Source organism: Somniosus microcephalus, chromosome 18 (assembly GCF_052327205.1).
Source record: "Somniosus microcephalus isolate GS21.2 chromosome 18, FLI_Smic_1.0, whole genome shotgun sequence".
Taxonomy (NCBI): Eukaryota; Metazoa; Chordata; class Chondrichthyes; order Squaliformes; family Somniosidae; genus Somniosus; species Somniosus microcephalus.
This window is the reverse complement of record NC_141004.1, coordinates 60,815,537-60,840,356: the sequence shown is the minus strand read 5'-3', so window position 1 is coordinate 60,840,356 and position 24,820 is coordinate 60,815,537. Positions and strand designations below refer to the sequence as shown.

At 50.5% G+C, this 24,820-nt stretch overlaps 1 pseudogene; it reads left to right on the top strand.

The window, feature by feature from the left end:
* The window catches only part of LOC147105320 (uncharacterized), a 123,019-nt pseudogene that overhangs the window by 13,274 nt on the left and 84,925 nt on the right, over positions 1-24,820 (top strand).

The following is a 24,820-nucleotide window of genomic DNA, read 5'->3' as shown; positions in this document are numbered from 1 at the left end:
GCGAGTGAAGTTCCGGTTCGGGGCGCACAAAGGGCGTTGCACGACGAAATGACGTCATGATCTGCGCGCGCAGCAGGGCGCGCGCTAAGACTTTGCGCCGGCGCTAAATGTGTACTGAAGTTGGGCCGAGGCGCAGATCGCGCTGCGCACGGGCGCTAAGCGCCTAGCGCTCGAGATCTACTCCTCCAAAGGCGCTAACGGCTGGCGCGCCCAACTGAATTTCTAGGCCATATTGTTTTTAAAAAAAGTTAATTACTTTCTAAATCTTTTATCTAATCTCATTAATTTTCCTACCTTTCCCCATTTTTGCAGGCAGGCCTCGAAGCCTGGGCGTCTGTTGCCCAGCCACGCCCAAGCTACGCACCGGCCATCCCGCTGGGCCCGATTCCGAACCAGCGGCCAACCATCTTGGTAAAGGCTGGCTGGGCTCACTGCAAGCTCCTCGCGCTTCATTCGCGCTCGCGCTGCACGGCGCACCTCCACACAGAGCGCGGCCAGAGGGAAGCGAGCAGGTTAGCGGGGGGGGCGGGGCTCGGGAGGGGAGGGGGAGCGGAGAGGGTTACCCCGGCAACCGGGCTCGCCAGCCACAATCGGCTGTCTCAAGCCGCTCAGGTCCAGGCCCGGTCCCGGAGATCGGGAGGTGGAGAGGGGAGGAGGATTACCAAGGCAACCGGGCCCGGCCAGCCGCAATCGGCCATCTCAAGCCGCCTCAGGCCTGGCCTCAGGAGGGCGGGGCTCGGGCTCACCGGGGTGCTACGCTCGGCATGTCAGTGCGTGGGGCGGCACGGAGCTCAGCGGAGCCATCGCCGGCAGAGGGCAGAGGGTCTGCTGGCTCCCCCCTCCCTTTCTCCCCCCCTCCTTCCCCCACCCCTCCTTCCCCCACCTCCCCCACCCCTCCCCTCCCCTCTCCCCCCTCCCCTCCCCCCCTCCCCTCCCCTCGCCTCCCCTCCCCTCGCCTCCCCCTCCCCTCCCCCTCCCCTCCCTCCCCCTCCCCCTCCCCTCCCTCCCCCTCCCCCACCTCCCTCCCCTTCCTCCCTCCCCCCTCCCCTCCCCTCTCCTCCCCCCCTCCCCCTCCCCCTCCCACTCCCCCTCCCCCCCTCCCTTCCCCCTCCCCCTCCCCCCTCCCTTCCCCCCCTCCCTTCCCCCTCCCCCCTTCCCCCTCCCTCCCTTCCCCCTCCCCCTCCCTTCCCCCTCCCCCCTTCCCTTCCCCCTCCCCTCCCTTCCCCTTCCCCCTCCCTTCCCCCTCCCCCTCCCTTCCCCCTCATCCCTCCCCCCTCCCTTTCCCCTCCCCCCTCCCTTCCCCCCAGTCGCGCTCTCTTCCCCCCTTCCCCCCAGTCGCGCTCTCTCTTCCCCCCAGTCGCGCTCTCTCTTCCCCCCAGTCACGCTCTCTCTTCCCCCCAGTCGCTCTCTCTCTTCCCCCAGTCGCGCTCTCTCTTCCCCCCAGTCACGCTCTCTCTCTCTCTCTCTCTTCCAACAACAACGTGCCCTCAAAAATCCCTCGGCACCGCCGGGCACTTCAGCTAGTTGTAAATAAATGATTAGGAAGTGAGAACAGGAGTGAAGCTGTCTAAATATACTGATAATGTGAAAATGCAAATAAGTGGAGCAAATAGAGAGAGATTGGTGGTTGAGGTGACCATTGGAAACTTTTTTTTAATGTGGCCATATGTTCGGTGATGAGACTGAGGAAGGGGAATAAGGGCAAATTGATGGGTGGGCATTTAATTTGTCACTGTATCTGTCTAGGAGCATTAGGAACGGGAGCAGGCCATTCAGACCCTCGAGCCATTCAGTTAGACCATGGCTGATATTATACCTCACTTGCTGGCGCAATCAAATCTTACTACAACAACAACTTGCATTTGTATAGCAACTTTAACATAGTAAAACATCCCAAGGTGCTTCATGAGAGAGTTAGCAAACAAAATTTGACACTGAGAGCACGCCAGACCTGTAGGACTGTGCTGACTTGATGCTTTGTTTGAACAGTGTCCAGCAGTAAATCAGTACTGGCAAGCACTTTGCACATCATTTGGGATTGTTGTCCGTTAATGAACAAATAATCAAAGCAATTTATGATACCTCACACATTTGAACCACCCAGTTATGTGCAACTGTTTGTTATGGGAGATACTTAAATCCTTAGAGATAGATCTTTACATTAAATACTCCTCCATCTCTGCTTGGAAATATGAAACAATAGGGAATTTATTTCTTCCCCGAACTATAACAACCAGATACTGAAAATAAGAGTCATAATAAATCCAGTGCAGCTACAGTACAGTATTTATAACAATACAAAACCCATAAAAACTGAGGTTTTGTCAAGAACTTTATTAAAACCATACATCATCTCCCACATAATCAATCATATTTAGTTACACAGAAATATTACTGAGATAGCTGTGGTCTCATATTGTTAGCGGTATAAATCATTTTAAACACGGGGGGTTAAATTTGATAACCCACGAAAACGGGCGTGGGGATCGCGGTACACGGTTCATTGTGAGACAGACAGCACGTTAGATTGGTGCTGCCTGCTTTATATGACTGCTGCGTGCAGCCAGAGCTACCCACGCTGTTCATTGACGGCACACCGCAGCAGGGGTCCAGTACCGCAAGTGGCTAACGCTACTTAAAGGCAGCTTCCACCTCTTAAAGAGGAGGTGCATTGTGGCTGCAAAAATGGTGGGAGTCGTTTCAAACTAAGGGGGTGATTTTGCCAATGGGGAGCTTTTGGAGGCGGGACTCCCATTGTTGAGGTTCAGTCTCGCCTCCATCAACTTCTGGCCAACCCACGCTATAGTCCCTTGATTGACCTTGTTAAGCCTGCCCAGCGGGCTTAGCAGGCCAATTAAGGGAAAGCCGGTTGCAGAGAATGCCAACGTATGACGTTTCATCTATCAAAAACTTTTGACAGATGAATTGTCATCATTTGACAGCTCTGTGAAGCTATCAAACACTGACATTCTCTGTAGTTTGATGTGGTCTTGAATTCAAGACCTCATCAAACTTCTTTCTTTTACAGAAATGAGATGGTTGTTGCATCTGAGAATGCAACGGCCATCTGTCATCTCCAACACGGAGGTGCGAGACTCTCCGCATACCCACCGACTGAAGCCTGCAGGAAGAAACAAAGGTAAGTACACTTCTACTAACACTTTGCACTTATCTCAGATACTCACCTCTCCACTCTTGCACTCTTGCACCCACCACTCACCTTCACACCACACTTTTGCAACCCCCCTGACCCCCACAGACCCAGTACTCGCCTCGCTGACCTGGCGGGTTTTGGAGCCTTCGGGAAGCCCGCACTTGTGAGGGCAAAAAGGGGATAATCCTATTTTCTGCCTGTTAACTACCTGTTAACAGGCAGTTAATAGGCTTTAATCCCTTCCCACCTCCAAGGTAACAGGACCCGCCGCGGGACGGCTACCTGCCTCCTGGCAAGATGACAAATTCTGCCATTTTCCCTGCAGTCCCGCCTTCATACATGCCTCCCCAGGGCTGGCAAAATCGCCCCCAAAATCTGCCCTGTGATACTTTGAGGAATGGCTGAGCAGGCGAGAGAGCGAGCAACAAGGTTTCCTGACAATACACTGGAGGTCTTGGTGCGAGAAGTGGCGAGAATGAGAGACATCCAATACCTTCAGACATATGCTCAGGAGGCAGTGAGAAAAAGGAGATCAATGCCAGGAGTGTTGCTCCAAGAACATGGATGCAGTGCAGAGAGAAGTTTAACGATCTGACACGAGATGTCAAGGTGAGTGAGTTCAATCTTCAAATGGCATATCCTACAACTGCACCACTAGCCTCATTCAATGCTCAATTCTCTACACCCCCATCACCCACCTACCAACAATCTCTATCAATCAGTATTCAACCCTTCAATTCATATGCTTTACCTCATCCTCACACACTTAGCACTGTTGCAAGTCTCTTCACCACCCCCACAAGTCACACATACTGACAGCTATTTAACCATGACAGCCACATCACCCAAACATATTGCAGGACACTCTTCCCTCTTTCTTGCAGGAGAGGGTGGAGCATAACAGGAGGCAGCAGGAAAGAACTGGAGGAAGGCAAGCATGCCTGCATGTTTTAACCCCCATGGAGGAGTCAGTGATGGCCAATATGGAAAGGGGCATCACTGAGGCCGTGGCCACTGGCGGCGGTGGAGGGATCGATGATGAGGGTATCTGCATAACTAATCCTCCTTCACTCTTCCCACTTCTTCCTCATCCCACAATCACTTCTGACTCACAAGCTGCAGATGATGTAAGTATGCACTTCTTACTTTCTCCTCTCCCCTCACCAGAACCCAATCCTTATCCGTTTTTCATTTCAGATACCCAAGATCTGGAACCTTCATAAACAGATGAAGAAGAAGACAGTGAAGATGAAGAGACACTGTCACTCACAACCACCAGCTCAGAGACTGACACTGCATGTATTTTAGAGGCTAGGATAGAGGGTGGATCTGCACATGGTGCATATCGGGCACAAGTGCGCAGAAGCCAGGGTGGGGGGAAAGGGTAGCGCAGGTGCCATCTCACTGGAGGGCAAGGTCGCAGACTAGTTCTGCTGAAGAGGAGTCAGATGAGGACTTTGATGGGTCAGGCTACAGAAGAAGGATGATGGGTGTACAGAACTGAATGCTTGGTGCCCTGGAAAGCCTGCCAGAAAGCCTGCGCACAATGTCAAACAGCATGGAGCAGTCTAGCTCCAACTTGGCTTAGGGCTTTGTGCAGAGCTTGGAGCCCAACATGGAATGGGTGGTCACCTCCATCAGCATATCTGTGGAACCCACCATGATGCAGCATCTGATGGCTGATTTTACAGCTTCCCTTGCAGCACATACAGCTTCCATCAAACATTTGAGTGCTGCAGAGGGAGCTCAGCCTGCTGCCTTGCAAGCTCAGACTGCTGCCATCATGGCTCTGGATACCAGTGTTCAAAGAGGTTTCCAGGGCATCCATTAATCTGTTCTCCAACAGACCAGTCGGGTTGCTGAGGTGCCGCCCTGGGAGAGTGGCAGTGGTTCCATGGAACACAAACCTGCTGTCCTCTCTCAGGATGACAGGATTCCTGCTCCCACCCCTCTGCCAGTGCCCTTGCTGTTGCCTCTCAGCCAGACAGCCCAGACTGCTGCAGCCCAGGCTGAGATGGTGCAGTCTGAAGCCGGGGCCTCTAGGCCCAGAGCTGCTCGAGGTCGCCCTCCAGGGCCATCTGCAGTCTCCTCAATTGAAGGTCAGCAGCCTTCCACCACCCATGCTGCAGCCACTGGGGAAGCACCTCGTAGGAGCACATGGAAGACAGGCGCTAAGGGAATGCACCTTTAATTTTGTATGCATTATTTAAGGAGTGAATTTCTAAAATTGGATTAGAATGGGCATTTTCTGGTGGTTTTTACTTTTGTGTTGTCAGAAAGAGAACAATGTGGTGGTCAGTGATAGAGGGAAGGTAAGGAGTGTGGGACTGTTGGTGAATGGGGTGGTGTGGTTGAGGTTACTGATATCGCTCATGAATTAATTGATCACATAGAGCCTGGGCAGAAAGGGACTGTCTATGTTATAGCCTCCCTTCCTCTTCCTGTTCCTTCACTTCCTGTTACACTTACTCCTCCTCCTCCACTTCTGCCTCCACCTCTTCCTCCTCCTCTTCCTCATGCTCCTGCTCCTCAGCTTCTCACCTGATAGGTGGTGGCCAGGGCTGCTCCCTCATAATGGCGAGGTTGTGCAGCATGCAGCACACTACCACAAATCTTGCTAACTGCTCAGCTGAGTACAGCAGGGCTCCTCCAGAGCGGTCCAGGCAATGGAAGCGTTGCTTGAGGATGCCGGTGGTGTGCTCTATAATGTTCCTAGTGGTGGCATGGCTCTCATTGTAGGTCTGCTGTGCACGTGTGCATGGGTTTGGGACTGGAATCACGAGCCATGTCATGAGTAGATAACCCTTGTCGCCATTGACAGCCACAGGCAATGCTGTCCTTGCCCTGCTTTGAGGCTGCGTTTGTGGTTGCAGCAGTTGGCAAATTTCAGTCAAGATCTCTTTTGTGAAGCAAAGACATCTCATGCATTGGTCGTCGCAGAATTTAAGGTAAGAGACTTGCTCCCTGAAGACCCTTGGTGGATATGGCCTCCTGCCATGTGCCCTTTTCCCAATCCTCCCTCTTTGAGCAGCTTGCCCTGCTCTATGTGGCCTCTCTTCATTCTCCCAGTCATGTTCAATTCCCAGAGGAAGCCCTACCAGGCCACCCATGTCTGGAAGCAACTTCTTTCAGCACAAGATTTTAAATTACAAAAAATTACCTCCGCACCAGCCAGACCCCTCCCTGTAGAGTATTCAAACTTTAGCCAAGTATAGGAAAGCTCCAAAAATGCGTAAAATTGCACCACCAGCCAGAAGAAATAATCCAGGAACTAACCTGTAAGTTTTCCATGATCCCTGTATTAGTGCTGGTGGGGGGTCCTTCATTACATATAACATCGTGTTCAGCTTTCCGAAGTTAAGACAGGGCGTTGGCTGGAGTGTGGAGCTCAAAAATGGCAGTGGTGGCTTCAAATCAGCGTTGCACACTTATTCTCGTCATCATCTCGCTGCTCTGCATGTTGCCGGCAGTCGTTAGGCGTGATCGCAAACGCCTTTACCAAGATGGCTTCCTGCGCACTTCCCATCGGAAGTCGGTGCGCACATCTCGGACCTCATTTTCGAGTCATATGTAGCCGTGCAACGCCTAAAAACGGGCACTACTCAGATCAATTTAGCCCCCATGGTGTTTTAAGGAAAATGCATATCTACATGCACATTATACTGTACTTGCCTTTTTATGGCAATGGACTAAATTGATTGTAAAATGGTCTGCTTATTATTATTATGAGGGACTAAATATCTGCATATATTAAAAATCAGCATGTCGATAGTAAGTTATTCTCTTTAAATAAGCATGCAGTGTCTTGCAGGTTTTCTGAAGGAAGGCCAGTCAAACCTAATTCCTACAGACACTATTGCTCAGCTTATTAACTAAATGTCAAAACAAACTCATTATTTTGTTTTCTTCTTGGCAACATTGTAAAGCATGTCCTTCAAAAGGGCAATCTGAACACGCCTGTGTGAAACTACCTTCCCATTCTCACCGTGGCCAGTTCCAATATCCCATTCTCAGCATTCCACTTGTTACCCCATTCCCACTGTGAACAACATCAATACCAGTGCAGAATGTATTCGCCTTCTGACTGTGACCAACGTCAATGAAATCAGTTATTTTTTATCTCTTTTTACATTGTTAATGAATTGTAAGTGCTTATTTACCATGGCTCAGCCTTAGTCCTTTAAGTTGCCAAAGAGAGAAGTGAATGTTTACTAGTTCATTAATGGATAGGAGTGAATGAATACTGATTGATTAGTGGATGGAAGTAAACACATACTAATTCATTAATGAATAGAAATAAATGTATATTTATTCATTAATAGATAGAAGTGAGCACAAACTGATTCACTAATGGATGGGAGTGAATGTACACTGATTCATTAATAAATGTATATAAATCAAATAGTTGTTCACTAATGAATGGAATAAACATATACTGATTTACTAATGAATGGAAATAAATCATTAAGAGATGAAAGTGAATATGTAATAAATGGAAGTGAATGGATGTGAATGCTGATTCTCCAGTGAATGAGAAAGTCTTCCCTTAGGCTAGTAAGGAGAATGTTAAGCTTGGGTTCTTATTCCTACTTACCATCCAGTGGCTGGAATGTGCATAGAGGTGATGTAAGGAAACACGCACCCCCCCCCCAACCACCCCCACCCCTACCCCCACGCCCTCCCCCCCCCACCACCCCACTTTTTGCTAGTTGATTGGCTTGAGGACACTCACTGTTTCCTCTCACATATTACTTGGGAGATATATCCTGTGGGACCATATCATGATTCCGATGAAGACCAGATAAGTTCACACTTGTAAGTTCATTGCTGTGATTGGGTTATTGACATGCACAGGTATTTTAATATATTTGTAATTCTCCTGCTTACAGCAAAGAATTTCTAAAGAATTATCCAAGGTCCTGAAACTGAATATAACTGTTCTCATCGACCAGAAGCCTGCTTTATTTTAACCCATAATGAAGCAATGCAAACTATACTGATGATAGACTGGTAGATGAAACGATGAAACCACAGGTCATGTTGATAATTGGTCCAGCCTATTCTTACTTCCACCCTTACAGTATACAGACAAGCACATTATTGTTGCTCTCTCATATAGTTGAGGTCTGTTGAAACCTGAGGTTTAACCTGTGTAATGCAAGGTTCAGCACACACCTGTTTCAAAGAGGTATCCTCTGTCAACTGCATCTGAATCGATCCCCTTGGAGTGTGAAAGAATGATTAAGCACTAATTAAGATGTCCAAAGATATGATTGAATCTAATTTAAAGAGGTTGCTTTGGGGATTATTCAAGCGCAGACTGCACCAAGTAATCTGTTTCTCTGGCACTATTTTTGCTGCCAAGGACACACATACTATTGTAATTTGGGATTTTTTGTCCAATTTTCTCCTCTCCTTTCTCTTTCGAAGGCACTGTCTCTTGCCAGGGCTTGGGTCGAGAGGTGACAGCATCCCTTCAGTACCTTGTCAAAGTGGCCATTATTTCTATCTGACCATGGATGTTAGTGCGTATGCTCTCCAACCTGAAAGACATCACAGCAACGTTCGGTCAATTCAATTCAATCAATTCAATTTTATTTGTCATATATGCAGCAGACGTGTGTACTGCACAATGAAATGTTGATTTTTACGAGTCCTCCCATCATTGGAATAAATATGGCATAAAAATGATAAAATACTAATAGAAATACAGTAATAATAAATAAAACAACAGTAATAAATAATAATAAATTATACGTTCATGATTCTTATGGCCTGGGGGTAGAAGCTGTTTCGAAACCTGCTGGTACGAGACCGTATGCTTCGGTATCTCTTACCGGACGGGGGCAGGGCGAAGAGGTTGTGGCTGGGGTGGCTCGCGTCTTTAATGATTCTCAGGGCCTTCCCCCGGCACCTCTCGGGGTAGATCCTGGACAGCAGGTAGTTTAATTCCTATAGTATGTTGTGCAGCTTTCACCACCATCTGTAGAGCCTTGCGGTCTGTGGCGGTGCAGTTGCCATACCAGGTAGTGATGCAGCCGGACAGGATACTCTCGATGGTGCACCGGTAGAAGTTGGTGAGAATCTGGGGGGCCATTCCTTGACTGATGTCTACAGGCACACGTTATAGTGGCACGGGGGAGGAAGGGTGTCACTAGATAGTGGGAACCCTGGATGATTTCCTGCCCCCCACCACTCACTAACCTAGATGTGTTAATGCCAATTCTAGTGCCACTACCAGTTCTCCAGCTCAGAGCGGCTAATTCAGCTCCGACCAGGAATCAAACCTGGGGCCCTCTGGTCTGTATGGTTCAGTTACACAACAACAATAACAACTACTTGCATTTATACAGCACCTTAAATGTAGTAAAGTGCCCCTTTACAGGAGTGTTATCAAACAAAATTTGACACTGATCCACATAACAAGCTATTAGGACAAATGACCAAAAGTTTAGTCAAAGAGGTAGGTTTTAGGAGCGTCTTAAAGGAGGAGAGAGAGGTAGGAAGGTGGAGAGGTTTAATACACAGTACTTTTTGATCAACTAAACCATCAAATGAGCTGACTCGTGCTTCATATTATGCAAAATCCTTTACTGGGACAAGAATATCTCTTTGTCACAGTGCCAGCCATGGCTCAGTTGGTAGCACTAACTCGCATCTGAATCAGAAGGTTGTGTGTTCAAGTCCCATTCCAGAGACTTGAGCTCAAAATCTAGGCTGACAATCCAGTGCCATACTGATATGGTGCTGCACTGTTGGAGGTGCCGTCTTTCCGATGAAACGTTAAACCAAGGTCCCATCTGGCACGTCAGGTAGACGTGAAAGAACCCCTGGTACTATTTCAAAGAAGAGCAGGGGAATTCTCCCTGGTGTTCTGGCCAATATTTATCTCTCAACCAACATCACTAAAACAGATTGACCGAGTGTGGCATCAAGGAGCCCTAGTAAAATTGAAGTCAATGGAAATCAAGGGGAAAACTCTTCACTGGCTGGTGCTGTACCTAGCATAAAGGAAGAAGATTGTGATCATTGGAGGTCAATCATTTCAGCCACAGGACATCGCTGCAGGAGTTCCTCAGCACAGTGTCCTAGGGCCAGCCATCTTCAGCTGCTTCATCAATGACCTTCCCTCCATCATAAAGTCAGAAGTGAGGATGTTCACTGATGATTGCACAGTGTTCAGTTCCATTCACAACTCCTCAGATAATGAAGCAATCCATGCCAGCATGCAGCAAGACTTAGACGACATTCAGGCTTGGGCTGATAAGTGGCAAGTAACAGTCGCGCCACAAAAGTGCCAGGCAATGACTATCTCCAACAAGCGAGAGTTGAACCACTGTCCCTTGATATTCAACGCCATTACCATCACCAATCCCCCACCATCAACATCCTGGGGGTCACCATTGACCAGAAACTTAACTGGACCAGCCACATAAATACTGTGGCTACAAGAGCAGGTCAGAGGCTGGGTATTCTGTGATGGGTGTCTCACCTTCTGACTCCCCAAAGCCTTTCCACCATCTACAAAGCACAAGTCAGGAGTGTGATGGAATACTCTCCACTTGCCTGGATGAGTGCAGCTCCAACAACACTCAAGAAGCTCGACACCATCCAGGACAAAGCAGCCTGCTTGATTGGCACCCCATCCATCACCTTAAATATTCACTCCCTCCACCACCGGCGGACCATGACTGCAATGCGTACCATCTACAAGATGCACAGCAGCAACTTGCCAAGGCTTCTTCGGCAGCACCTCCCAAACATACGACCTCTTCCACCTAGAAAGACAAGGGCAGCAGGCGCATGGGAACACCACCACCTCCAAGTTCCCCTCCAAGTCACACACCACCCTGACTTGGAAATATATCGCCGATCCTTCATCATCGTTGGGTCAAAATCCTGGAACTTCCTCCTCAACAGCACTGTGGGAGCATCTTCACCACACGCACTGCAGCGGTTCAAGAAGGCGGCACACCACCACCTTCTCGAGGGCAATTAGGGATGGGCAATAAATGCTGGCCTTGCCGGTGACGCCCACATCCCAGGAATGAAAAAAAAAATCATCTGGTCATTATCACATTTTTGTTTGTGGGACCTTGCTGTGCGCAAATTGTCTGCCGTGTTTTCTGCAGTACAACAGTGACTACACTTCAAAGGCACTTCATTGGCTGTGAAGAATTTTGGGATGTCCTGAGGTAGTGAAAGATGCTGTAGAAATGGCGGCCTAGAAATTCAGTTGGCGCCGCGCCAGGGCTTTAGCGCCGGAAAGTTAGCGCCGGCGCTAAGTCCCCCTGCGCGCGCCAAAAATTCAGTAGCGCCGCGCCCAAACGGCTGCCGGCGCTACTGAAGGGTCTTTGCGCCTGAAAATGGGCGCTACCTGCCGCTTTGCGGCGCTATTCCGGCGCTGCGGCGCCCGATGCGGTGCGGCAGGCTCGGGAAGTGCAGGCCTCCTCCTTCAGTTAAGGAGGAGCTGCCTGCACCCGCCTGCTGGCCGGTAAACTTATCAGAAAAATGAGCCCGGCACCTCGGGGAAGTGCCGGGCTCGCAGCCCGGAAGCATCTGTTCCGCGGGGGGGGGGGGTGGAGGAGTCCGGGGAGGGAGGTGCGGGCAGGCGGCCGGCGGGAAAGCGGCCGGCCGCCGCGCGACCTTAAGGCGCAGGCGCTAACTGATGTAAGACTCTGTTGCCAGAGTCTTAGTTGCGGCTGCCACGGGCGAGGCGGCCGCAACTGAATTTCGGCGCTGGGGCCCGTCGGCATGGCAACCGGGACGCTGCGCACACCGATGACGTCATCGGTGCCGGCGCAGCGCAACCGGTCTACCGCCGATTCTAGGGCCCCAGGGAATTTCTAAACTGGCCATAACTCCGGCGCTAGGCCCTCTAGCGCCTCAAATGCGGCGCTAAGGCTACTCAATTTCTAGGCCGGCAAGTCTTTTGTTTTTGCTTTAAAGTTTGAACTCAAAAGCACGAAGATTAGAATAAAGAGAAGAATGAAGTATCATAAAAAATCATAACAATGCAAATTAATATATTCAATATTGTGCGTGTCAGGGAGGCCGGATTGTGAACCAGAGGCCCCTCGCAATAATTGGCACACTCCCGGTGACCCCTTGCCAATATTGAATTATTTATCCCCGGATAAAGCAAGCAAGAGAAAGAATCAACACTTAACATGACAAGCGAGTACCATGTAAACCTGGCAGCAGCTGTTAAATAAAGATACTCCTCAGGAGAGAGAATGTTCAATTTGTTACACCAAAAACTGTCTGCAATCTATAACTGAAAGCTACAAGGGACAAAATATAAACTCTTTTGTATTCATCCGCCGGCAGAGGACATCAGTTCAAAGTAGTTCAGAATCCTACGTTACAACAGTGACTCCACTCCAAAAAAAAGTGCTTCATTGGCTGTAAAGCGCTGTGGGACGTCCGGTGGCCATGAAAGACGCCATAGAAATGCTCGTCTTTCTTTTTAGTGCGGCGGTGGGAAATTTGCCTCGCAGCCTTCTGCAAATTGGATGTTGTGCCTGAGGGTGACAACAAATGACTTGAAATATTTATTTTGTGCACTCACCACTCAACAAGGAAAGGATCCTTGTTAAACCGGATTATCCTGTGTGTCTGAAATAAGTGAAACAAAATGTGATGTTAACAGTAGTTTTATTATTATTGTTGTTTGTGCATCTGTAATGTGCTAAATCTTTAAAGGGCACCATTTTCCTGAAAAGGCATTTTGCAAAATGATTTTATGTACTTACATCTGTAGTTTTCAAATATTTCTGCATGGTGAAATCCCTACAAAAATTGGCACACTCCCAGTGACCCCTTGCGAAAATTGGCACACTCCCAGTGACCCCTTGCAAAAATTGACACACTCCCAGTGACCCTTTACAAAAATTGGCACACTCACAAAGACCTCTTGCAAAAACTGGCACACTCCCAGTGACCCCTTGCAAAAATTGACACACTCCCAGTGACCCTTTACAAAAATTGGCACACTCACAAAGACCTCTTGCAAAAATTGGCACACTCCCAGTGACCCTTTACAAAAACTGGCACACTCCCAGTGACCCCTTGCAAATACTGACACACTCCCAGTTACCCCTTGCAAAAATTGACACACTCACAGTTACCCCTTGCAAAAATTGGCACACTGCCAGTGACCCCTTGCAAAAATGGACACACTCCCAGTGACCCCTTGCAAAAATTGGCACACTGCCAGTGATCCCTTGCAAAAACTGGCACACTCCCAGTGACACCTTGCAAAAATTGGCACACTCCCAGTGACCTCTTGCAAATACTGACACACTCCCAATGACCCCTTGCAAAAATTGGCACAATCCCAGGGGCCCCCTGCAAAAATTGGCACACTCCCTGTGACCCCTTGCAAAAATTGGCACACTTCCAGTGACCTCTTGCAAATACTGACACACTCCCAGTAATCCTTTGGAAATATTGGTACAATCCCAGGGGCCCCCTGCAAATATTGACACAGTCCCATGGAGCCCGATAAATATGAATACACCCCAGGGACTGTCTGTAAATATTGATAGACTTCCAGTGATCCCCTATAAATATGAAGACACTCCCAGGGACTTTCTCTAAATATTAATACATTTCCAGGACCCCTGTAAAGATTGCTACACTTCCTTGGACTCCTATGAATATTGTTACTTTTCAGGGACCTGCTGTAAATATTGGCACACCCACATGGATCCCAGTGCTAACTTGTGAAAGACAGTGTCAGCTACACAAACCAGAACAGAAGATGTGGTATATTAGTAAACAGCAACAGAATTAGCATGAATACTAGTCAAGAAATACAGAACAGTTCATAAATTTGATGACAGACAAAAATTTAAAATAAATAAAGTAAGATTTACATTTATATAAGGGGAAAAGTCCATCTCAGCACGCTGGAAGCCTATATCGCTGCCAGACTTTGATATTCCATGCATTAAGGGCAGAATTATTACCTTTAAGGCCCTTGTCACATCTCCCAGAAAATGTCCCCAAGCACTTCACAATGAATTACTTTTAATGTGCAGCCACTGATAATTTTGCAGATTCTCTCTATCACTTCACACACCAGCTAGGTTCTGGAGACTCCAGTTTGAAAACCTATGGCTTACAAATCTACAAAATCTTGATGCAAATCATGTACAAATGCATCATTGCATAATTTATGCATAATACTCTTCTCCTTCCCCAAAATAATACACCGATGAATTTCAGATTTAATCATTTATCATCATCACCACTAACTTGCATGATCCAATGTCCATTACCAAACATACTGACTGAACCTTAACACCACACACTGCCAATCATTACTTAATATTACCAGTTGTATTTTAACAAACTCTGGACTAGACTTTATTTATTTTTTGTTGATAGAAAGATCAGGGCCTAGAAATTCAGTGGCCTGCGCCACCAGTTTGCGCCCAAAGAGGGCTTTTGCGCCACTGTGCAAACCTACCGCGATATTTAGCGGGGCGCTAATGGCGGCGTTAGCCATTAGCGCTGCGCCGCCACCGATGACGTCATCGGTGTGCGCAGCGCCCCGCTATCGCTCCGCTGGCCATATTTGGTTGCTGCCGCCTCCCCCGCGCCGGCCGCAAATAGCGACCGGTACACGGGGCCTACCTGTGCCGGTAGTGGGGCGATTTAAGGTGGAGGTGCGGCCGGCCGCTTTTTCGCCGGCCGCCTGCCCGCACCTCCTTCCCAGCCTCCTACACCGCCCCCCCCCGCGGCATTGCCGGCTGTTTCCAGAGAGCCCGGCACTTCTCCTTGGTGCCGGGCTCATTTGCCGGCACTCGCGAGCGGGGATCGCGCTGTTGCAGGCACCTCCCCCTTAAGAATTAGAGGAAGGCCTGCAGTACCGCAGGCTGCCGTGCCGCAGCGGGTGGCGCTGCGGCACTTTACACGCCGATATTCAGTTTCAGCGCCCCAAGCGGGGCGCCGAAACCCTTGTTTAGCGGCCGGCTTCCACTTGGGGCGCTGAAACTGAATTTCCCGCTGGCGCAAGTGGCTCCGCGCGCAGCGGTAATTCTGGCGCCCAGGCGAGCTGGGTGCCCCTAACTGAATTTCTAGGCCATGGTGCGTATCCATGGTAACACTCTGGTGCAACCATCCATCATCGTGACCTGTTCATCTTAGAGTTACCAGAATAATACCGGGGCTTAGAGGGTTAAAGTATGAGGGCAGGTTGCATAAACTTGGTTTGTATTCCCTTTAGTATAGAAGGGTGAACGAATCGAGGTGCTTAAAATGTTAAAAAGATTCAATAGGGTCGATATGGAGAAACTATTTCCTCTGGTGGGGGAATCAAGAGGACATATTCTTAAAATCAGAGCTAGGCCATTGAGGACTGAAATCGGGAAACATTTTTTCCACACAAAGGGTAGTTGAAATCTGAAACTCTCCCCCAATAGGCTGGGGGACAATTGGAGCTTTCAAGACTGAGATGGATAGAATTTTGCTAGGTAATGATAACAAGGGACATGGAGCAAAAGCGGGTAACAGGAGTTGAGGTACAGATCAGCCATGATCTAATTGAATGGCAGAGCAGGCCCAAAGGGCTGAATGGCCTCCTCCTGTTCCTATGTTCCTAAGGGAAATGCGTGTAAATGATGCATCCAGCATCTTAAATAGATAAGGTCTCATCTACTACCTCAATACGTTACAAAGAGATATCAAAAAGTGCCAGGAAAGGGACTCTGGGCACATTTACGTTGATGGAGTGCTATCCTCCTCATGATTGGGGAAGCAATTGATGCCACATTTAAATTCGGCATTAAGCATAATTAACAAGATTGACAGAAAAAGTAGAATAAAACAAGATGGCAGAATACAGGCAAACTAGGTCATTTCTCAGACAGGAGATACATGCAACAGAATGCTCACCATGACCCTCGACCGTTCCTAAAATGATTATGTGGCCAAGTGTTTCCTTATGACGTTTCCCATGCCTAAGATTTGCCATTGTGGCTGTCTGACAGGTTTATTATGTTAACACCCTCCTGACATTTTAGAAACTGAGACTCTTTCTGAGACAGTTTCTCTCTCTTTCTCTTAGGCAGTCCCTTGGAACCGAGGATAACTTGCTTCCACACTAAAAATGAGTTCTCAGGTGACTGATGAGTCCAATGCGGGACCTACAGTCTCTGTCACAGGTGGAGCAGACGGTGGTTGAAGGGGCGGGTGGGTGGGGTGCTTGGGTTGACATGCGCTCCTTCTGCTGTTTGCGCTTGGCTTCCACTTGCTCCCGGCGAAGAGGCTCGAGGGGCTGGATTTTCATTCAGAAGTCGGGAAGGAGGCGGGACTACAACTTTCGGGTTGTAGTCCCGCCTCCATCGAGATGCTGCCAATCCACACGATTTTCACTTGATTGACCTTGTTAAGCCCGCCCAGCGGGCTCAGCAGGCCAATTAAGGGCCACCCGGCAACAGGTGACGTCACAGACTGAAATTTCATCTGTCAAGACGTGTTGACAGATGAAATATCAGCGTTTCACAGCAGTTTGAAGCTGTCAAACACTGACAGTCTTACTTCTAACCTGAGTCCTTCTACGCAGACTCAGTTAGAAATCTCGCCGGCACTGAAAGCTGCCAGCTGTCACTTTTGACAGATCGCAGCCATTCTGCTTTCTGTGCCGGCTGAATGATGGACTCCTGAAGCCTAGAGGAAGGAAGGCTGTAAAGGTAAGTACAGGTAATTTAAACTTCTTTACACACTTTAGACACACCAAACACACTTACCTTTGCACTCATGCACCCATCACTCACCTGAACACCGACATCTCGACCCCTCCAAGTCCTTCAACCCGACGGCCCGACTCCTCTAACCTGGTGTGGTTTGGAGCCGTCGGGAATCCCACACAACAACCTTCAAAATAGGGATTAGGCTAAAAACTGCCTGTTAACTACCTGTTAACAGGCAGTTAATTGGCACTAACCCCTTCCCGCCTCGGGTCGGCGGGTCCCAGTGCGGGGCGGGTACCCGCCTCCTTTGAAACTTACATGGAGGTGGGTTTTGGGCGGGATGGTGTCGGGACCCCCGAATTTGGGATTTTAGCCCCCCGCATGCCTAAAAGCCCGCCTCATGGCACACTGAAAATCGACCTGGGGTGTTTGGCGCCTTCCCGGATGCTTCTCCTCCACTTTGTGCGGTCTTGGGCCAGGATTTCCCAAGTGTCAGTGGGGATGTTGCGCTTTTTCAAGGAGGCTTTGAGGGTGTCCTTGAAGTGTTTCCTCTGCCCACTTGGGGCTCTCTTGCCGTGTCAGAGCTCTGAGTAGAGCGCTTGTTTTGGGAGTCTCGTATTGGGCATGCGGACGATGTGGCCCGTCCTTCGGAGCTGATTGAGCGTGGTCAAAGCTTCGATGCTGGGGATGTTGGCCTGAGTGAGACAGTTTCGCTTTATACTCGGCACCTGGATTAGCATCCCTGAAAACTGACCACGGCACAGAATATTACATATGAGCTCAGCTCAGTTTGAAGCACTCTGACCTCTGGGTCAGAGGGCGGTGGATTTACACCCCATGCTAGGGTTTGATTCCGTAATCCAGGGTGACAGTCGGGTGCAGGACTGAGGGAGTCGTGCAATGTTGGAATTGCCGTCCTGAAGATGAGATGTTAAACAGTCTGCCTATTTCAGTGGTTCAGTTGATGCTTCAGATCCCACAAAACTATTTGGTGAAAAAAGCAGGGGCTTTTACTGGTGCTCTGGTCAACATTCTCAACATATTGGTAACTGTGGCTGAGAAATCAAAAGACATTCTTGTCAAATTGGGTGTGTGGTTGGGGGGGGTGGGTGGGGTGGTGGGTGCAGGGGGTGCAAAGTTTAGAATATGTCCCGAGAGGGTCAGTGTTGAAATCTCAGAGAAGCAAAGTGGATTTACTTCCGGAGTGTAAAACTGATAGGCCTAGAAATTCAGTCTGGACACTTTTGGGGCGCTAAAGTCAGGCGTTCGCTAAAGTTAGCGCCCACCGGAAAGTGTAGGCCACATCGCCGAAATTCAGTAGAGTTGGCCAAGAGTTTGGCCGAGCGCTGAAACTGGCGTTGCAATGCTCTCTTCAGGCGCTAAGCCGGCGATGCGGACTGATAACGCCGAGGCCGGGCGCAGCGCAGGTGCGGTCATGTTTTGATTGACAGCAGGCACCCTGACGCCGGCCAGCTCTTAAAGGGGGAAGGGTCGACTTTGTCTGCTGCCACGCCCTGCATACTGGAGCCCTGCAGCTAGGCCTCAACACTGCTGGTGGGCCAAAATAGCGCCTGGAGCCATGGAGAGGGCCCGTGAACGAGCGCAGCGCTTCTCAGAGCATGCTCTGAGGGTGCTGATTAATGGTGTCAAAAACAAAAGAGAGATCTTGTGCCCGGACAGTGGCAAGAAGGCTCCCAGGAGCCAGTACAGGAAAGCCTGGAGGAAAATCGCCCGCAGGGTGTCATCCACCTGCGATGTCCCCAGGAGTGCGGACCAATGCCGCAAGAAGTACAACGACCTCACTCGGATGGTGAAGGTGAGTACCCTTTCCAGTGTCCTCCTCATCCTTGCATGTGCACCTCACATTATGGGCAAAGGGACCTCAAAGGACTAATGGGCAGCCCTCCTCCCGCAGCAATGGCACTGGCATGATCATCAATAGCACTTTCTGCACTTAACACACTGGCCAAGCTATTCGACCATGGGAGGCAGTGCACACAGCAACAGGGCACCACACTGGCCAAGCTATTCGACCATGGGAGGCAGTGCACACAGCAACAGGGCACCACACTGGCCAAGCTATTCGACCATGGGAGGCAGTGCACACAGCAACAGGGCACCACACTGTACTTAGAGGCCGTCCTTTCTCTTGCAGGCCAAGCTGGCGCGGAATTTGAGGAGCCAGTCTGCCACCGGGGGAGGCTGTCCCCAGTACCAGGCGCTCAGTGAGCTGGAGGAGAGCGTGGCTCGACTCATGCATGGCCGGGTGACTGGCCCTGTTGCCATCGGAGATGCGGACCCTGTACTGGGACCCACTGGTAAGGACATGACCGGTTGGACCTCTGTCGTTGCCCTTGTGCTTCAGATCTACATCCTTTCGCACTGACCGACAAATGCGCATAATGCCACCACTCAGGCCTCCCTCGCTGACGCCCTGTCCTCACTCTAAAGCTACTCTTGTGCCTTCCTGCTTTCAGCTGGTGAGGAGGAGGTGGTCCCTGAAGCTCAGAGTGCCAGGCCCTTGGAGGAGGAGGACGACGAGGACCAGGAGGAAGGCGGCACATCGGGGGAACCCTCATCCGCGCCAGGGGATGGCAATGGAGGGGAGACGTCTGGCCTGCAGGAGAGCCAGGGGGAAGTGTTGCAGGGGAGGGCAGATCCTGGGCCCAGTGGGCTCGAGGCACGCGGGAAGGGTCCGGCAGCACGCCGGCCTTCTCCCCAGAGGGGGGAGGTGTTGCAGGGGAGGGCAGATCCTGGGCCCAGTGGGCTCGAGGCACGCGGGAAGGGTCGGCCAGCTCGGCGGCCTTCTCCCCAGAGGGAGAGTCCGCCCTCCAGTCCGGAGACGGTCCTCGCCCAGGAGGTGCGCCTCCTCGATGAGATGTCGGCGGCGTCTGAGCGGCGCCACCAGGAGTTCATGGGGGTTGTGCAACAGATGCCTCAGGCCATTGAGTCCCTGGCTCATAGTGTGGTCGCTTTCGGGGAATCACAGGCCAGGGGGGTCGAACAACTCGCGGCAGCGCACGACAGGGGTGTCCAGCAACTCGCGGCAGCCCAGGACGCGACTCGCGAGATGAGTGGTGCCGTCCAGACACTGGCAGAGCTGATGCAGGCACATACCAGGGCAGTTCGGGCACTCACTTCTGCCACACTCGCTGTGGCGCAGAAGCATCGCCAGGACACCCGCCGCCCTGCTGCAGCACAGCGGTCTGGCCTCCACCAGATTGCTGCGCTTGCTGCACTGCCAGCCCGGCCGAGTGCCAGTGTCTCTGGCGAGCAGCGCGCGCCTGCCATCAGCCAGCTTGCCCCCATTGGTGCAGCCGACACTGCCACTCCCCCAGCCAAGGTGCGACGAGCTGCTGCTGAGACTGATGCTGGCCAGCCACAGCTGCAGCAGTCAGCAGCCGGCCCCTCCCGGGCCGGGCCTCGTCTAGGCCGACCCCCAAGGGCATCTGCCGACACGCATTGTGGCCCTCATGAGCCTTCCCCCAGCCTTGCCACACCCGCAGGGCCCAGGTTGAGGCGGAGCAGCAGGTCGGGCAGGGGCCAGAGAAGCCTGTCTAAGGACTCGCCCTCTCGGCACACCCATTAGAGTGTGGTGATAGCGGTTTTTTTTATATTGGGGGGCTTGTGTTCTGGGGGGGCATTATTTTGGTAAGGCCGAGGATCAAGGCATTTTTTGTTTTTATGGGGGTGTTTGTGTTGTGGAGGGGGGGGCTTATTTTTGTAAGGCCGATGATGAAGGCCATTTGGATGGGCAAGTTTTGTTAGTCCTCCCCAGGTTTTGGGAGTGACAGATGTTTTTGACTGTTTTTTGGGGGTCTTGTCTGTTTTTCTGTTTCATGTGGGAAGGGCCCTGAGTTTGTGAAATAAAGCTTTTTATTTATTCAGCATGTCCACGTCTCAGGTTTCAAGTGGTTGTTCCGTTAACCGGCTGAGGGCTTGCGGTGCGGCTGCCTTCAGGTGCGTTCATTGCCACAGCCCATTCCCTGACAGGGGGGCCTAGAAGTGTCGATCAATAAGCCCCCGGCGGACAGCCCTTGGACCTTGTGGCTCCCTCCTGGGCTGGTACTCCTCCTCCTCCTCCTCCTCCTCATGGTCCTCCTGCTCGTCCTCCTGAGGTGGTGGTGCAATGTCAGGTGGCAGTGCCTGAGTCCTGCGGATAGCCAGGTTGTGCAGCATGCAGCACACGACGACGAACTGGGAGACTCTATCCGGCGAATACTGTAGCGATCCGCCGGAACGATCCAGGCAGCAGAACCGTTGCTTGAGGACGCCTATCGTTTGCTCTATGATGTTCCTTGTGGCTTGATGGCTTTCGTTGTATGCCTCCTCCGCTGGGGTCCTGGGCGCGCGGAGCGGGGTCATGAGCCATGTACACAAAGGGTAGCCCTTGTCCCCGATAAGCCATCCCCTTGGTGGAGGCTGTGCCTCGAACATGTCAGCCACAGTAGTCTGGCGCAGGATAAATGCATCGTGGCTGCTTCCTGGGAAGCGGGCATTGACAGCTAGGATGCGCTGCCTGTGGTCACACACCAGCTGTACATTTAGGGAATGCGGTAATCCTCGGCATTGTGGATAGGTGCCCGCATAGCCACATGCGTGCAGTCAATGGCGCCCTGCACCATGGGGAAGCGCGCGATCCTGGCAAATCCGACTGCACGCTGCTCCTGCCTCTGTCAGGTCATGGGGAAGGAGATGAATTGGTGTCTCCTCGCGAAAAGTGCATCGGTGACCTGCCGGATGCAGCGATGCGCGGCGAACTGGGAGATGTTCGCTATGTCCCCAGCAGCGGCTTGGAAGGAGCCGCTTGCATAAAAGTTCAGAGCCACCGTGACCTTCACTTCCACCGAGAGAGACGTCCTGCACATCAGCTGTGGACGCAGATCTCTGTGAAGCAGCTGGCAGATCTCTGCAACCACCTCCCTTCTGAAGCGCAGCCTCTTAACACAATGCGCCGCAGTCATGGTGAGATAGGACACCTGCTGCCGGTATTGCCTGAGTGGGTAAGGCCTACGTTGCCGACGCCTGATGGCCCCTCTGCGTCTAGGCATGGCTGGCCCTCTCTCACAGCGTCTGCGAGCCCTTCGCACATAATGCTGCAACTGAGGGTTGGACCCCCATACAGCCCCCATAATAAAGTTGAAAACAGTGAAATCAAATGAATCAAATGTCAAAGCACTGGCCAGAAGCCAAAAATACCTCTCCTATGTTGTCCCAAATCAGTAAGCTCTGTCCCTTGGTCTCTGTCCAGAAATCCAAAGCAGTAAAGTCATTGCAGCAAAATGGCTGGGCTTTATAGGTCAGTGTAAGTGCCCTTTAATTAGCACTCCCCGAGGCCCACAGGGCCTCTGTTGCGTTCCACTTCACAGTTCTTAGCAGCGCCACGCCCACATTGGGCAGGCGCCACTGAATTTCCGGTTTGGGGCGCACAAACAGCGTTGCACGACGAGATGACGTCATAAGCTGCGCGCGCAGCTGAGCGGGCGCAAACACTTTGCGCCGGCGCTAAATGTCAACTGAATTTGGGCGTTGGCGCAGATCGGTCTGCGCCCGGGCGCTAAGTGCCTAGCGCTGGAAATATACCCCTCTTATGGCGTTACCGGCTGGCGCAACCAACTGAATTTCTAGGCCATAATGTGCAGGCCACATTGAAACAGGCCATTTGGCCCAACTGCACTGAAAGAAAGAAAGACTTGCATTTATATAGCGCCTTTCACGACCTCAGGATGTCCCAAAGCACTTTGCATTCAATGAAGTGCTTTTGAAGTGAATTCACTGCTGTAATGTAGGAAGCACGGTAACCAAATTGCACACAGCAAGGTGCCTCAAACAGCAATGAAATAAATGACCACATCTTGCTTTGGTGATGTTGGTTGAGGGATAAATATTGGCCAGGACACCGGGGAGAACTCCACTGCTTTTCTTTGAAATAGTGCCACGGGGATCTTTCACATCCAAAAGACAGCACCGTTTATTCCTTCAGTACTGCACTGGAGTGTCAGCCTAGATTTTTGTGCTCAAGTCTCTGGAGTGGGACTTGGACCTCACAACCTTCTGACTCAGAGGTAAGGGTGCTACCCACTGAGCCATGGCTGACATGCTGATGTTTCTGCTCCACACGAGCCTCCTCCCACCCTACTTCATCAAACCCTATCCTTCTATTCCTTTCTCCCTCATGTACTTACCAAGCTTCCCCTTAAATGCATCTATGCTAGTCACCTCAACCACTCCATGTGGTTCCACATTCACACCACTCTCTGGGTAAAGAAGTTTCTCCTGAATTCTTTATTCGACTTATTAGTGGCTATCTTCTTTTTATGTCTCCTAGTTTTTGGACTTCCCCACAAGTGGAAACATCTTCTCTACATCTACCTCTACATCTACCCTATCAAACCCATTCATAATTTAAAGACTCTATTAGGCCACCCCTCAACCTTCTCTTTTCTAGAGAAAATAGCCCCAGCCTGTTCGATCTTTCCCGATAGGTATAACCTCTCAGTTCTGGTATGATCCTTGTAAATCTATTTTGCACCTTCTCCAGTGCCTCTATATCCTTTTTATAATATGGAGACCAGAACTGTGCACAGTACTCCCAGTGTGGTCTAACCAAGGTTCAATGCAGGTTTAACATAACCTCTCTACTTTTCAATTGTATTCCTCTAGAAATGAATCCAGTGCTTTGTTTGTATATTATAGACACAATAACTCCGTCCCAGCCCTGCTTTTACATAGATTACATGGAATTTACAGCAGAGAAACAGGCCATTCAGCCCAACTGGTTCATGCTGGTGTTTATGCTCCACACGAGCCTCCTCCCACCCCTCTTCATCTAACCTCATCAGCATATCCTTCTATTCCAACAACAACAACAACAACTTGTATTTATATAGCACCTTTAACGTAGTAAAACGTCCCAAGGCGCTTCATAGGAATGTTATCAAACAGAATTTGACACCGAACCACATAAGGAGATATTAGGACAGATAGAGGTAGGTTTTAAGGAGCGTCTTAAAGGAGGAAAGAGGTAGAGAGGTGGAGAAGCTAAGGGAGGGAATTCCAGAGCTTAGGCCCTCGACAGCTGAAAGCACGGCCGCCAATAGCGGAGCGATTAAAATCGGGGATGCTCAAGAGGCTAGAATCAGAGGAGCGCAAATATCTCAGAGGGCTATAGGCCTGGAGGAGATTACAGAGCTAGGGAGGTGCGAGCCCATGGAGGGATTTGAAAACTAGAATGAGAATTTTAAAATCAAGGCATTTCAAATCAAATCAAATCAACTTTTATTGTCATTGTTAGTGCACAAGTGCAGTACAACGAAATGTAGGCTTGCGGCTCCCAAGAGTGTACAATTTGGATTAGGATACTTAAACATTCAACATACATTTATACATTTGGCTTGCAGTATATTAGCATAAATATGACCATAATAAAGTGCATTGGCAGATGTGCAGGCTTTAGTGTTTATTTGTGGAGTTCAGTAGGATGACAGCCCTGGGAAAGAAGCTGTTCCTAAATCTGGTCGTACGGGTGCGAATGCATCTGTAGCGTCTTCCAGATGGTAGGAGGGCGAACAGACTGTGGCTGGGGTGGGTAGGGTCTTTGATGATGGACCGTGCCCTCCGTAGGCAGTGTTTCTGAGATATATGCTCTATGGTCGGTAGCCGGGTGCCGGTAATGCGTTGGGCAGTTTTGACTACCCGCTGCAGGGCTTTCCGGTCATGGGAGCTACAGCTGCCATACCATACCATGATACAGCTTGTCAGGATGCTCTCTATAGTGCAGCGGTAGAAGTTAGAGAGGATCAGGGGTGACAGATTACATCCCTTCAGCCTCCTCAAGAAATATAGGCGCTGCTGGACCTTCTTCACCAGAGAGGAGGTGTTGAGGGACCAGGAGAGGTCTTCCGTGATGTGGACTCCGAGGAACTTAAAGCTGGCCACCCTTTCCACCTCCGCCCCATTGATGTGG